The sequence below is a fragment of the Azolla caroliniana genome, unplaced genomic scaffold, assembly GCF_043228905.1.
Source record: "Azolla caroliniana isolate FFs.n. ecotype wild unplaced genomic scaffold, voAzoCaro1.0.p SCAF_2, whole genome shotgun sequence".
Lineage (NCBI taxonomy): Eukaryota > Viridiplantae > Streptophyta > Polypodiopsida > Salviniales > Salviniaceae > Azolla > Azolla caroliniana.
Window position 1 is genome coordinate 1,902,811 of NW_028230437.1, and position 14,412 is coordinate 1,917,222.

At 43.1% G+C, this 14,412-nt stretch overlaps 1 protein-coding gene and 1 pseudogene across 1 annotated transcript in view; one reads left to right on the forward strand and one right to left on the reverse strand.

The window, feature by feature from the left end:
* LOC147867030 (uncharacterized) overlaps window positions 1-14,412 on the reverse strand; it is a 101,308-nt gene that overhangs the window by 45,262 nt on the left and 41,634 nt on the right. The gene's annotated exons all lie outside the window — the stretch shown is intronic.
* Window positions 3,456-14,412, forward strand: part of LOC147867035 (subtilisin-like protease SBT1.7) — a 29,953-nt pseudogene continuing 18,996 nt past the window's right edge.

The window sequence follows — 14,412 nt, forward strand, 5'->3', positions numbered from 1 at the left end:
CTAGTGATATATTGTATTTCAAACTCAATGGCTTTCTAAAACTATAAAACATACCTAACATGGTACCTTCCAAATGAGTAGTTCATTGCACCTATAGCATGCATTACACACCATAATCATAATGGTTTGTCAATTTATATTTCTTAATATAATCATTGGAATTTTGAATATACTAACGACATTCAAAGTGGTCATGTACTTGAAACCTACTTTCTTTAAATAAAATAAAATTAGAGAAGGGGATAATGAAAACAATGATGGTGAAAATGACATTGAGTTTGGATCCTTGAGGCCGTGAGATTTTGAGCACATTCGTCATACTTTCCCAATTAGTGTTAGCATGAACCTTTGAGGAACCTTAATGTTTGCACATCCTCAGCTAGTGTTATCGTGGACCTTCAAAACCTTTAAAAACATTTTCCAAATATTTGAGGTAGGCTTGCCCCCTCAAGTGTTTGTGACGCTCCTCACTAACCTCCCTAAGTGACCGTAATTCTAATCCTAATTGTCAATGTGGATTACTTTATTATACAATGTACGAATTTAATTATCCCATTGGTAGGTCATCATCTCCTCCAAGTTCTCATGTGCACACAAACTTTGCGTCAAGGCCCCTAGAGTATAAAATGCCAACCATTTCAAAGAAGTTCATTAGGATCCATTTATTAAAATATCAATTGCAACATACATTTTGGTAGTTGTTTATTAAATACCTTGTTTCAAAGGTCCTCATTATCTCAAATTTGAGTTTTACAAAGGACTCTCTATGCCAATCACTTCCAATTACAATCTAGTTTATTATGCCTTTCTAATCCAAGGTTATATTCCTTTACCATATTATACGTGTCCATATTGAGTTTCACAAGATAGAAGAAATCCATTGAATGAAAGTCATGATCATACTATTTTTCAATTATTGAGCAAACTAGAATAAAATTTTAAGTTGACATTTCACTTCGTATACTATGTACACGTTGGTGGCATGTATGACAAGGATGCCATATGTGTATGAATCTCGGTATTATTATTAAAAACAATGGAAACATGGACGTAGGTGTGTTGAAACTATGCTTATTTTGGAAAATTATTGATTCAATAATAGAAGAAAGCTTTGTTATATCAATATTATTTCCATTGCATTTTGAGTGAAGTACATATTTAATCCTTTCCCCCCCAAAAAAACTCCTTCCATTAGTTATAAAATTTTATAGATGAGAATGTTATATTCAAATCCTAGTACGGGTGTGATAGTTCCATCTTATGTGGAGGTCCACTAACTCAAGAAAGGAAGAGGACGACCAATGTTGGATGAAGGCTAATCATTGTTTTTCGACTCCATCGGATCTACCCGCAAGGCCATCGTATTGGCTCTTTAGAGTGGCTACATTTTCATTCCATATGTCCCGCAATAACATTGCGTGATCCACGGTTTGATTGGAAAAGACCCGTCTACACCATGTTGAGAATCTAAAGTGTTATTGGGTTGACTAATTCCAACACAACTTGAGCTAAATGACATTAATAGGAATTGAGTGGAATCTATTGTCGGTGTTGGAAAACAAGATCTCTTGTGCCTTTATCACCAACGTCATCCCCTCTCCCTAATGTTCATACTTGTCAATTGGGCCTGCCATGATAACCAACATACATTCCCCCACTTGATTGTGCCTCAAAATTTAACCTATAGGCATCAATATAAATCACATCATAATTTATCGTGTTAGAGTAGGGATGCAAGAAATGCATTGTCAAAGCAATGTAAGCTATTGTTTAGTAGGCATTTAAGTCATTTAAGTGCTTTCCATATGCATTATATCGTGCAATATTAACTTGATGATGATATTTGCATCTCATTTTCTTCACATAAAAGTAGTGTATACATATATAAAAACAATGTAACCATACAAAAAACCCCTTGGTGCCCATGTTACATCATCATGAATGATAATCTTATGGCAATGTAAATCATATAAGGGATTCCAATATTATTAGATATATAATGGCAACTCTTTTGAAGACAAGGTGGTGTCCACAAAGTTTAGTGTGAAATTGATCAAATCAATTTTACTTTCAACTTATGTACCTATTGGGGTATTTCATGGAGACCATCAAACATCTCACATGCCGAGTGTACGATAGACACCAATACTTAAGTTAGCCAAACACTACACCATATGATGGGGAGGGGGTTGGGGTAAAGCTTTGGCTCATTGAGCAAAAACCTATTGAAGGGTGACGAAATATTTCCAACTAACAAGGCCCAAAGTTCCAAATGGCTTTTGCAATTGGGTATATAAAGAGTGTGTGCTTGGAAGATGAAATTGTGATCATGAATCATTCAACACTTTAGGCCACTGTCAAGTACATCACATAATATGTAATGTCAGTGATGCATTCAATACTAAACAAGCTCTATCTTCAATTAACTTATGAATAATGCCATAGTTGTGCATGAGTACCTTTGCTTCTCACTTTTTTTTTTGAAAGAAAGATACACCTTAGTATATTACTTGAGAAATGTACATATAGAAAACAGAAGGAGACATTTCATCTCACCTCTATTGTAATACAAAGGCTAATACCAACATATGATCAAACAGATGATATTATATAAGAAACAAGTGGAGCACAAACTACAAGCTATGCAATAAAAAAGAGGGTATGGCATAATTCCACCTCATACCAAAAATTGTATATGAAAATAAGTGAAGTCATCGCCACCGTTTCTTAAAGTCCACTTGATGTTGCCTTAGAGCATCAACTGAACCCTACAGATCATCATATTGCCCATGTAGGGCATGGACAAATAACATCCCACCTTTGCCTCTCACTTAGTCACTCACATTTTGATTTTTCTCTAAGATAAACTTTAACCACCTCTTATGCATGACCAACAACCACCGTATGCAATAGTGTGGTTCTACATTCATTTGAATATGACAAGCTTGTTGCATTATCGGTTAACTAGTTCACGACATTAATAGGATGACCTTTGAGTCGAACAAATTAGGTTTCTAATTTTTCAACATGGACGAAATTGTGGAGTGCCAAATAGTGTGCATAATGACATATTATGAAAATGCATCTAAATGCCAATTAAATATTAATACATCATAAACTATGTGTGGTTACATGTGAAACTTGAGAAGAAAGCAAAGACATTAAAAGAACCTTGTGATGATCATACAAACATCATTCCTATATGGTCAACATTTGTTATGGGATGGCACTATTGCATGCTTCTGAACAAGGGGTCCATGCCTTTATTGAGTGGCATTAAAGAGAAGCTTAGGAGAAGATGAGAAATGTAATCAAGGCTATTCTTTATATTTGTTTATATTTTGATAGTAATTACATATGAGTAATGGAAAGCTATTATGGTATAACATTAATAAAACCCAATCAAAACCAGAGAGATGAACCGCTCCATCGCACCTGCCTCTGCGTCAGCGCCCATGACCAAGGATGTCGCCGCTCTTGCGGCTGCCTCTGCAGGCATACACGTAGGTCTGCCTCACGCCTCAGCTCTTCAAGCTGCCTCTCATCATGCTTCCTTACCTTCCTCTTCTCACGCTCCCGTACTTTCCTCACCCCACAAATCCTTACCTTCATCTGTTGCGGCTACTGGAACAGCCGCCACATGTATGGCTGATCTGACAACATGCGGACAAGGGAATAAGACAATGGTGTTGCCTGCATATTCGGCTATTACTCTAGCACCAAGTGGACATGCAATTCCAGCCGCTAAGGTTGTTGCATCAAGGTCGCTGGAGGGATCATCTACTGAAGGAAAGTCTAGGATTGGAAGAGACAACAAACAATCAGAAGTGGCAAAAACTTTTCTTAATAGGGCTGTAGGTGTTGGTTCGATGAACATTGATGCAGGTTCAAGACAGGAACAATCACCACAAGGTTGCGATCAGCTTTATCGGGACTCCTGTGTAGCTAACCCAGATGCAACTCCTATTTCGTACAATGTGGTTGACCTCCTGTTATTAGAACAAGATAGGATTCATATCTTGCGAGAGATTGAAGTGTGCTGATCCGCGTGTATTGCTGCAAGCTACTTTAAAACAGGATGTTGACAATATTGTGGATGTGCAAATGTTAGGAAGGAACTACTATCAACTCGAGTTTGAATCAGATCGAATGGTGCCATTTATGTTAGAAAGGAAAGCTATTGCACTCAAGGGAGGATGAGTTTCTTTTCACAAATGGATCCACAATTTCTCGGCAAACCAAGTACACCATGAACTTGATTCTCTTTATACATGTATGGTGGTTCTCCCGAACTTGCGTAAAGAATGGATAAATTCTATCACTTTAATTGGTGCTATGATTGGTATGATATTAGAGGTATATGACAAGCCACGAAAAGGAGACAAAATGTTAGGTGTGATGCCGGCTAAGATTATGGTTTCTATGGCTAAGGTATTTCTGTCTCACATTTTGTTGCCCAATTTTTTGGACTCAACGCAGTCTCTGTATTCTTTGAAAATCATGTATCGAGGTCTACCCAATCAATGTTTTCGGTGTTTCGGGTTTGGCCACTTGGCCAAACATTGTCCTAAGTTTCATAATGTCTCTCATATAGTGGAGTCCTCTATGGAAATTATTATACAAGGCCTCATTTGACGGATGGACTATAGTAGGGAATAGGAAAACATCTCGACCAAGTAAAACTCAACAAGTACAAGTACAACCTAATAACCTTCAAGAATTTCCTCCCCTTCAAAATAAATATATAACACTTTAGGTAGATGATGAGGATCGTCAAGTGCCACTTGCTACAGGTTCATTGATCTCGTCGGAGACTGATACATGTCCCCCAATGACAATGCCTTCTAAGTCATCTCCTCGGTTGATAGAGGGTCAACCACCTATCAAAATTTTAAAGGGATCTCAGTTGAGATTTCCTATTAAAACAATCTCACCAGATAAATTGAAACAGAAGGAAGATGACATGGAGATTGAAATAGCTCAGCGAGGAAAGCTAGAGCTACAAGTGCACGAGAAGATGGTGGTTGTCACTATCCAACGATTGGAGGAAGCTGCACCTATACCAACAATTGATAATAACAAAGAAAAAACTCTTCATGAGAAAAAGGAAACAATGGAAGTAGAATTTTTATTGACAAAGAAAGAGGCAAATGGTTTCAAGTTTGGATCCTCGAAGGATATGGCAACAGGCCAGGTGTTGGATAAGGCTGTCAAAGAGCATAGGCTTCATAAGTATGTAGGGAAGGTTCTAGAGGGTTCTAGAATATTCTCCCAAATATTCTAATGCATGTACTTCGACTCACAGTATAAATACTTGTAACTTCCTTGGTCCCTTTCCAGGGATTCAACACTAGTCATTGACATATCAATGTAGTATTCTTGTTTCATGTCATATTGTCTCCTTCTTTATCTATGTCTTCATGCTCTCCATAGCTTCCTAAGTTCATGTTCTCATCATGCACAACTTCTAGAGTTCTTAACCTTATCACTTCCTATTCCACATTCGTAACCTTATCGATTATAGCCTTGTCATCCGTGCTCTGTGGTAGTCCGCGGTTGGTGTGTCTGTGACAATTTGAATCCCTTCGTTTTCTATCTTCCTCGTCATCTCTATCTCCTAGTTTCTTCTCATCATCATCTCTATCTCTACGCTTCTTATCATCTTTCGCATCCCTATCTTTGCATTTTTTGTCATTGTCATCCTTCTCGTTGTGTTTCCTACTGTTTCATCTCTATCTATGTGTTTCTTATTATCCACATCACCTTCATCCATGTCTTTGTGTTTCTTCAGAACCTCAATGTTTTGATCTCTATGTTTCTTATCCTCTTCATCTCTTTCTCCACTTCCATCATTACCATAGTCAAAGTCGTTGCTTCCAAAGTCGCTTCGTCAACATCATTACCCTCATTGCTTCATCTTCAACATCATCATCTTCAACCCTCTTCTTGTCGTCATCAATACTACTTTGCCTAGCCTTCATCATCGTCAAGTGTTCTAGATTTGGTGAGGACTGTGTGTTGGGAATATGTCCCTCCAGTGGGAGGATGATCCAATTGTTTGGAAAGCCAATAGTCGAAGAGTCGGAAAATAGGAGCTGAGTTGGTGAGGAACTTGGTCGAGATTGATAGGGCGAGGCCGAAACCGGAATCGTGTAAATAGCCAACTTAGGAGACTATACTTGTAAATACTCTAAGTGTGCGCCCCATGAGGGCTACGTATGTAAATAACCAGAAAGTTGCGTAAGTATATATGCAACTAGGGCTAACTTTTGTGTAAGAACTGAGAATGTACAGAAGTTGTAAAACGTGAGAGAGCGTGAGAGAGAGAGAGTAGCGTGAGCCACGCCATAACTGTGTGAGTAACAACAGACGCGAAGAGCCCTGTGTGGCTGATACACTCGACAAAATGTTGTAATCATCTCTGGTGTATATCCACTATTTGTATAGTGAAGTTTTGTTCCCATGGTTTTCCCCGTTTTAGGGTTTCCACGTAAATCTCTGTGTACATTTGTTTATCTTGTCTTTCTGGTGTATTCTTGTGATTCGTATTTCAGCGTGTAGTTCGTTTATTGTGATTTAAATTCCGCAACGATTTCTCAACACTGTGCAGGGTCGCTCACATCTGTTGGTGTTCGTGTCTTCGATGAGGACCGTACATGGTCGCTCACGCCCGTTGGTGTTCGCGTCTCCGGTGAGGACTGTACATGGTCTCTCACGCCCGTTGGTGTTCCAGTTCCCGGTGAGGACCGTACATGGTCGCTCACACCCGTTGGTGTTCCAGTTCCCGGTGAGGACCGCACATGGTCGCTCACGTCCGTTGGTGTTCCAATCTCCGGTGAGGACCAGACATTGTCACTCACGTAGGTGTTCCGATCTCCGGTGAGGATCGTACATGGTTGATCATGCTTGTTGGTGTTCCAGTTCCCGTTGAGGACCAAACATGGTCACTCACGCCTCACGTTTGTGTTCAAGTCTCCGGTGAGGATCGAACATGGTTGCTCACACTCACGTTGGTGTTCTAGTCTTCGGTGAGGACTGTACATGGTCGCTCACGCCCATTGGTGTTCCAGTCTCCGGTGAGGACCACACATGGTCACTTCGTTCACCCGTGCTCCTATTTCTAGTGAAGACTTCTCATGGTCACTCACTCCTCAATTTCTTCAGCAACCCATACAGCGGCTCCGCGACGTGGGCATAATGCGGGATCCAGATATGGTAGAACGCGCATGCTCCCAAGAATCTCTGAACCTCCGTAACCGAATTGCAGTCATGCTTCATCGCGGAGATGGCTTCCACCTTGGCCGGAGACGGTTTCCGACCGTATGCTCCGCATAGGTGCCCGACGACCATGATCTCTGATTCCCCGAAGGCCGATTTTTCCCCAGAGAAGGTGAGCCTCGTGCCTTCTAGTCTTTGCAACACCTTCTCGCAGTCATCGATGTGAGTCGCCACAAAATTCCGACATCCGTCCGGTCCGATTGTCTCGTCCCTTCCCTCCACCGGGCATCCCCTGATCGGGATGTCGTCTAAGAATGGCATGGTGATGTCCGGGATACAATCCCTGAGCACTTTGTTCATTGCGTTCACCATGTGAGCCACTGAGTTCGACCCTCCTTGTGGTAGGGTACACATCCGCACTAGGCCAAGAGGAGTCCACATCGTCGTAATGTCTCTGCTCTACACGACTAGTTGGAACTGGTCGTACCCCGAGTACAAGTCACCGACCGAATAGATCGACCTTCCAGCAAAGGCCTCCGCGAACTCGTCTATGGTCGGTCCAATTCCTGCATTACGGATGGTCACCCTGTTGACCAGTTGCAGGTCCTGAATGAAGCGTAGCGTGCCGTTCTTCTTTGGCACCGTAAACCACTGATTCGAATACGGGGCACTCGATGGTTCGAGGATGCCCATCTCCACCTTTTGCTTCAGAAGCTCCATCAACTTCGGGATGTGAGCTCTCGGCACCAGAATCGGTTTGAGATTCCACGGTACATGCGGTACCGTGAAGATCACCATCGGTTCAACGATTGTCGGGTCCACACACCCGATCTCCCCCGACGAGAACGCGAAAGCTTTCCCATGCCTTCCGAGCATTCTCCGAAACCTGTTCTCCTCCGCCGGCAATAGAAAGCCACCCCCACTGACCTTGAGCTCCCGTAGCGTTATGTCGGTGAACTGGTGCCCTATGCCAGCCGGATCTCGCAAACTCGGGTCCGACGCACCCCCCTTTACTCGTAACTCGCTGCCCTCCGGCAAGGGTGCCGCTACTAGCCTCACCTTCCGGTCCAGAGTCTTGTACTTTGTGTCTACCCGGGCCGTTTGATCCGACTCGAGCCCGTTACAGAAGTCAACGATGACTTCGTACATCCCTTCCGAACATACCGGAATCGTCCGGTCCTCTTTAAGGCCGCATCCGACCACCTCTCGTAATTGTCCCAAGGTCTCATCGAAAGAGACCGCCTCCACGGCTCCGTTGATTTCCTCTCCAAGGCTGAGGACTCCGCATGCCCAAAGTCGCTCCTCCGCCCTCTTCTTCTCCCGGCCAACGACGTCGACAATCGTACAACCCCCGCTATCAGAGAACCAAAGTTTTCTACCTACGGTATAGGTCTTCTTCCCTACTGTACATTTGTGAGGTTTTTCCCGGGTGTTCGGACTATTGCGGCCCCACGCCTTGATAGCCCTCTCTAAAAAGCCCCTCTAGTTTCGCCACCAAGGGTCTCGCGGTTACGCTCATGGTTTGGTCGCATCGTTAGGAACTGGACCGAGTGACGCCCATCCTGGCTCTTGACTCTTGCATAGGCCGAACCGTTGTCCAACACCTTGGTCTCCATCCGTGCCGCCGTGATGTATGGTTCTCCTAGTATAACCGGATGTGAGGACGTCTCCTGCACGAAGAAGTGCTGGTCGATCTCGACATCGCCGATTTTCACCCGTATGTTCGGGCCCACGCCTTGATAGCCCTCTCGTCCGACATTCAGGTCCAGGGCCCTTTGGGTCTCGCTAGCGTGCACCCGACCATTCCATAGGTACACCACTTTGGCTCTCATTGCCTCGGTGAAGTCCCCGCAGTCCTTCCAGATGTGGCCGACTACATCGCACCACAAACACCGGTTTCCAGCCAGAGACCTTCGGTCATGGGCCTGTTCGCCGCCGTCCCTCCGTGCTTGTGCAATCTGGAGGTCCTTTACCATCCTAGTCAGCTCCTCTAGAGCTGCTCCTCCGGACGAGCCTTGGACCATGCCGGTCGAAGTCGATCCGGTCTCGAGCCAGTCTCGGGTCTCTTCCCTTCGCACTGGCGAGGTTGGCTCGAGTTTCCTTGCTGCTACAGAGCCCACCCCTGTTGATCCTTTATTGACCCACTCTCGCCGTTTGTCGAAATGGCCATAGATTCTCTTCACCACGGCCAAGTCGGCCGTCAGCCCGTCATCAGTCTCCAACAGGAGACCCACTTGCTCCCGGTCCCTCGCATCCACCGACTTAACGAACAGCAGGACGCAACTTGTGTCTAGTACGGTCCGGTCGAGTGCCGAAAGACGCGCGAAGCGTTCTTCAAACTCCCGAAGGAGCACCGACGCGTTTCTCCCCTTTTCGGGGGTCTCTACCCATTCCCAGGTCCGGCTCTCAGCCCGTACCTCGAGCACCTCCGCATGGATGCCTGGCATCGGCACCCGAGGGAATCCGGTTAGTCGCCTTTCGTCCGGAATGTCTCTCATTACCATCTCGGCCCGGTAGGCCTCCAAATAGCTCGTGGCGTCCTTCCCACTAAACCGGGGTATCGTGCCAACAACCGCTTCAATAGACCTATCGAGGGCGCCTGCACCTTCGTGCGCACTCACTATCCGATCCACAGCCGAAGCCATGGCTTCCGCGAGATCCGACCCCCTCATCTTTCTATTCCTCTACCGCCCGTTTCACGTCGGGTTCACCAAATATGTCGCGTTGTTACGCGCGTGCGTGGAGAACGAGGCGGGATCACCGGGACCAGGGTCTTGGACCGAGAAATAGCTGAGAAGGAGGAGAACGGAAAGGCAACAGACGCACTTGCACACACACAAGCACGGGAGCACACAGGAATCACAGTCCAACAACACAGCAAAACGAGACGACTAGAAGTCCGAGTATATGAACACGTTGTCACGTTATTACGCGCGTGCGTGGAGAAAGGCGGGACCACGGGGGTCTTGGACTAGGGAGTGATGGAGCGTGGGAGGTCGTGCTTCACCATTTTCGGGGCATCCCAGAAGCACCCTTGAAGCAACCGAAGGGAGAGAGAGAGAGAGAGAGAGAGAGAGAGAGAGAGAGAGCTTAACACCGACTCACGCACACACACACACACACACATGCCGACCCGACTCACGCCCTCATGTACAGGAAACGCAGGAAAGGGGGAGCACCCGACACCAACGGAGACGCGAATATACACAGACAGGCGCAACGCATATATATATATATATATGTTAAGAATACATTCCCGGCTTCGAGCCGTACCAAGGTAGGTTACAGTAGTCGTCAGCTGCCAAGCTGCCGTCAGGGAGCTCACGGGCTCGTCGCGCCGAGCTGGGTCTTGCGCAGGAGATGAGCTGAAGCAAACCCTAAGCGAACACGAAGGAGAAGACGAAGAAGAAGAAGAAGAACTAACTCTAAACCTAACGGTATACCCTCTAATGCAAAATGGGCAACCCTTTCACAAAGGGCGTTCCCTTCCTTTTATAGAACAAGGACAGGGATGCGTTACAATGTGGGATAAACCCCGACTTACATGGGATTGTTTGTCCCGACTTGACTACTCTTCGGCGCCATAAAGGCGCCCTCGATATTCACACTAAATGTACATGGGTGCGTACACACGCTGCACACCGCCGATGTAGCCAGTGTTTCCCGGTTTCCGCCTCTGGCCGAAATTCTTCACGACAACGTATGTATATAAATATAAATATATATCGAGACAGTTACAACTAACACGCCGGCAAGGCGAACACCGACGCCTGTTCGCTCGCACACAGAAGAGCGAGATGGAGACTCTGTCGGAAGCACACGGGTGTTCCACGGAGCAAAGTCAGCCTCTTGAAAACCTGCACAAATGTGGCTATGTAGAGTGGCAGAGGAGAAGGGCTCGGTCCCAGTCCGGCAGCACTTCGTCCTCTCTAACGCGCGATACCTTTTTCATTCCTCTCCCTCTCTTTTATAGCCCAAGGAGGGAGGCCGTTATCATCCGTTACATCACATTAATTCTCTGTCCTTTCGGACAGAGATACACCTCGATTCTCTCCCTATTGGATGCGTGCTACTTAGGATTTCACCTCAGCTGACTTGTACCTACCTACTTACCATACAACGAAAGGTGTGCTCGCGTGTAAGGGCCGGTTTACACACGCTAAACTCGGTTTCCGCCTAGGGTTGGTTTTCTTCACGACAACGTATCATGTGAAATGTAATATTTTTGGTCTCATAGGTCATATTTGACCTCCGAAGACAATAATATAATCTATCTATCTATCTATCTCTTCTTTTGTTTCGTAAATAATGGCTTTCATTACAAAAGAAAAAACATACCACCATGACTAACTTACAACAAAGTATAGAACCCTACTATGACTACAAACTCAATCCCACCCTACACACCGATTCAAATGTTGAATATGATGATATATGACCTTGCAAAGTTCTCTCTCTTCATGATTAAGATTTCATGACGTCTCTAACACCCCAACGTGTGAAGTAAAATGAAGGCATTCCTCATATTCCAATTGAACCATAGCCCCAAATACCAGAAGAACTCAAAAATAATTTCAATTCACTCTTCTTCATATGTGCCATGAAGGAAAATAGTCTTACTCCAATTAAAGATATTCACACTAAATTGATACACCTCCAATCATTCTAACCATCGAGCATGAAAGAAATTGATTCTTACCATGTTCCAATTCCACCGAACAAAAGAAACACATTCCTCAAGCAATGTTTCTATTGTTTAATGCATCCCCCAACAATGAAGCTCCAACCATAACTCTCCAAATGAATATCTTAGCTTGCAACATCAATTGAGAACAACAACCTAGCTTGATTACATAAAACCACGAAGTAATAGGCTTATGAAAACCGCATATCTTTATACCCTTTCTTCTATCCACTTATGTCAATCAACTCGTGATAAACATCGTTTGTGGATATCATAGTTAATCTCCTATTTCCAATAAATATCCAATCCAGTCTTGAGATCCCCCCATCTAAAGTAGGAATTGACTCATACAATGATAATAATCCTTGCAACTTATCCCAAATTAAAGTATAACCTCTTGGAAAGGCCATTAATCTTCTTTGTGACACTAACATAGCATCCTTGGCTGTTACCAAACCCAATCTAGCCATCCGATTAAATTCAACATTAACCTTCCCATGTCAACAACCTTGATGTTGCGAAAACCTCCATTTGTAATAATTTGGCACATCCCCTTTCTTGTGGAGTATGCCTTGCATAAAATCCAACATACATTGCCAAGATTTCAACAAATGATTAACTATCAAAGACCTTACACATTTGACATCCCTTTCAGAATTAATGACATTCAACCAATTAGCTTGAACTGTCATGCTTTTAAGTTGAATTCATGCCTTATTTATAAAGGATGCCACCATTTGCGTTCAAGGTTGTACACTCTCAAACATAAATCGAAGGAAAGTAAATTGACGAGCCACCATATGCTCATATAAATTCAATATGGATGCCCCACCAAGACGCTTGGAAGTACAACATGATCCCATGCCAACCACGACATGACACTTTCCCTTTTCTCTTCCATAACAACATCCACATTGAGTGTGTCACCATTTCAAGAGCATTCTTCCACCACTGTAGCAAAGGAAGATAATAAGATACCATAGAGACCATAATGAATTGGATCATCTTAAGTTGTACATGAGAATGCCAAAATTCAAACCTCCAATACATAAACTTATCCTCCAATCTTTTGGATACCCACTTGATAAGTTTCACATGAGAAACCTCCACCCCAATTGGATATCCACAATGACAACAAATCATACCACGATTTACTATCCTTCTTGACCACCCCAACCCTAACACATCTTGTTTTTTACATGAAATGAGGGAAATTTTATGCATATTAATTCACAACCTTGAGGCATTTGAAAAACATTCCCACGCATATCTTGTCTTATTAATATTTTCGCGATTAGGTGCTCAAAACATGATGTGGTCATCTGCAAGAGCTTGAACAATGCATGGCTTCCCTTATGGCACTTGTAGTCAAGCAATTCTTCCTCCATAGTCATATTGTGTAATTTAACAAGAATAAGATATATCACAATAGTAATTATATATACATATACATATGGTAAATAATGTCTTTCATTACAAAAGAAATCTAGGGATCTAAATACCACTAATTCATGATATTCCTCATTTCTCTGGTTTTCACTTGACTCCCTTTGCTAGTACGAAAGGATTATACCCGGTCTACATAATGAAGAATGAACACTTCATTTTGATTGGAAACCCTACAATCATTAAAATTATCTCTAATGTTTGCAAATTACAAGGTAGCTCCCATATTCTCTCCCCTCGCTTTCTCATAACTTATATTATTCAATGAGGACGCTATTGTGAGTTGATTAAAATGGCAAATGAGTCAAATTAGGCTACCATTGATGTCAACGTGACATTGTAAAAGGCATGAGATTAATGGTCCATGGATGATTGAAGAACATAAGAAAGACTAACTTATTGAGGATGAACATGAGGTGATGAATGGTGAGAAAGGAGGTACATAAAGAAAAAGAGAAGGGATGTTGACACAATGGCTTCTAAATATGTATCTAATTTATCACACTTTCTCTTTAAAAATTGAGAATGGGGCCAAAAGAGGAAAAATCAAGGTTCCCATGTAACTAAATTGATAGCTAAATATGTTTAGGAATCATCTAATGTGGCATGACTAGATGAAGAATTCCCTTATGAATAAGATTCCAGGTACAATTTGTGAAAAAACTTAGCAATTAAGCTATTGTTCCTACTCAATTTTCATTTAATATCCTTGAAGCTTGACATCTTGTAAAATTGTTTCCTTTGAATCAAATGGTAGGAGATCAATTGATATTATTAGCATGAAACATGATCAACTATTGATAATTTTCTTGATTTCCTTGTGTGTTGACTCTTGGCATCTTGGCTTGTGCCAACCAAGTAACCAAGTAGTGAGATGTTCCTCAACTCTATGTGACATGTTAGAGGGTTACCATGGGATGGCATTTATAAGAGAGGTCCAAAGGAGTGTCCATCGTCAAGATTGGAGGTACACTTTTTTTGTGGGGAAGGATGTGCTTGGAGTTTTTAAATTATTCAAATATAACATAATGTTTAGTTGCCATCAACATCATCCCTTGATGAGA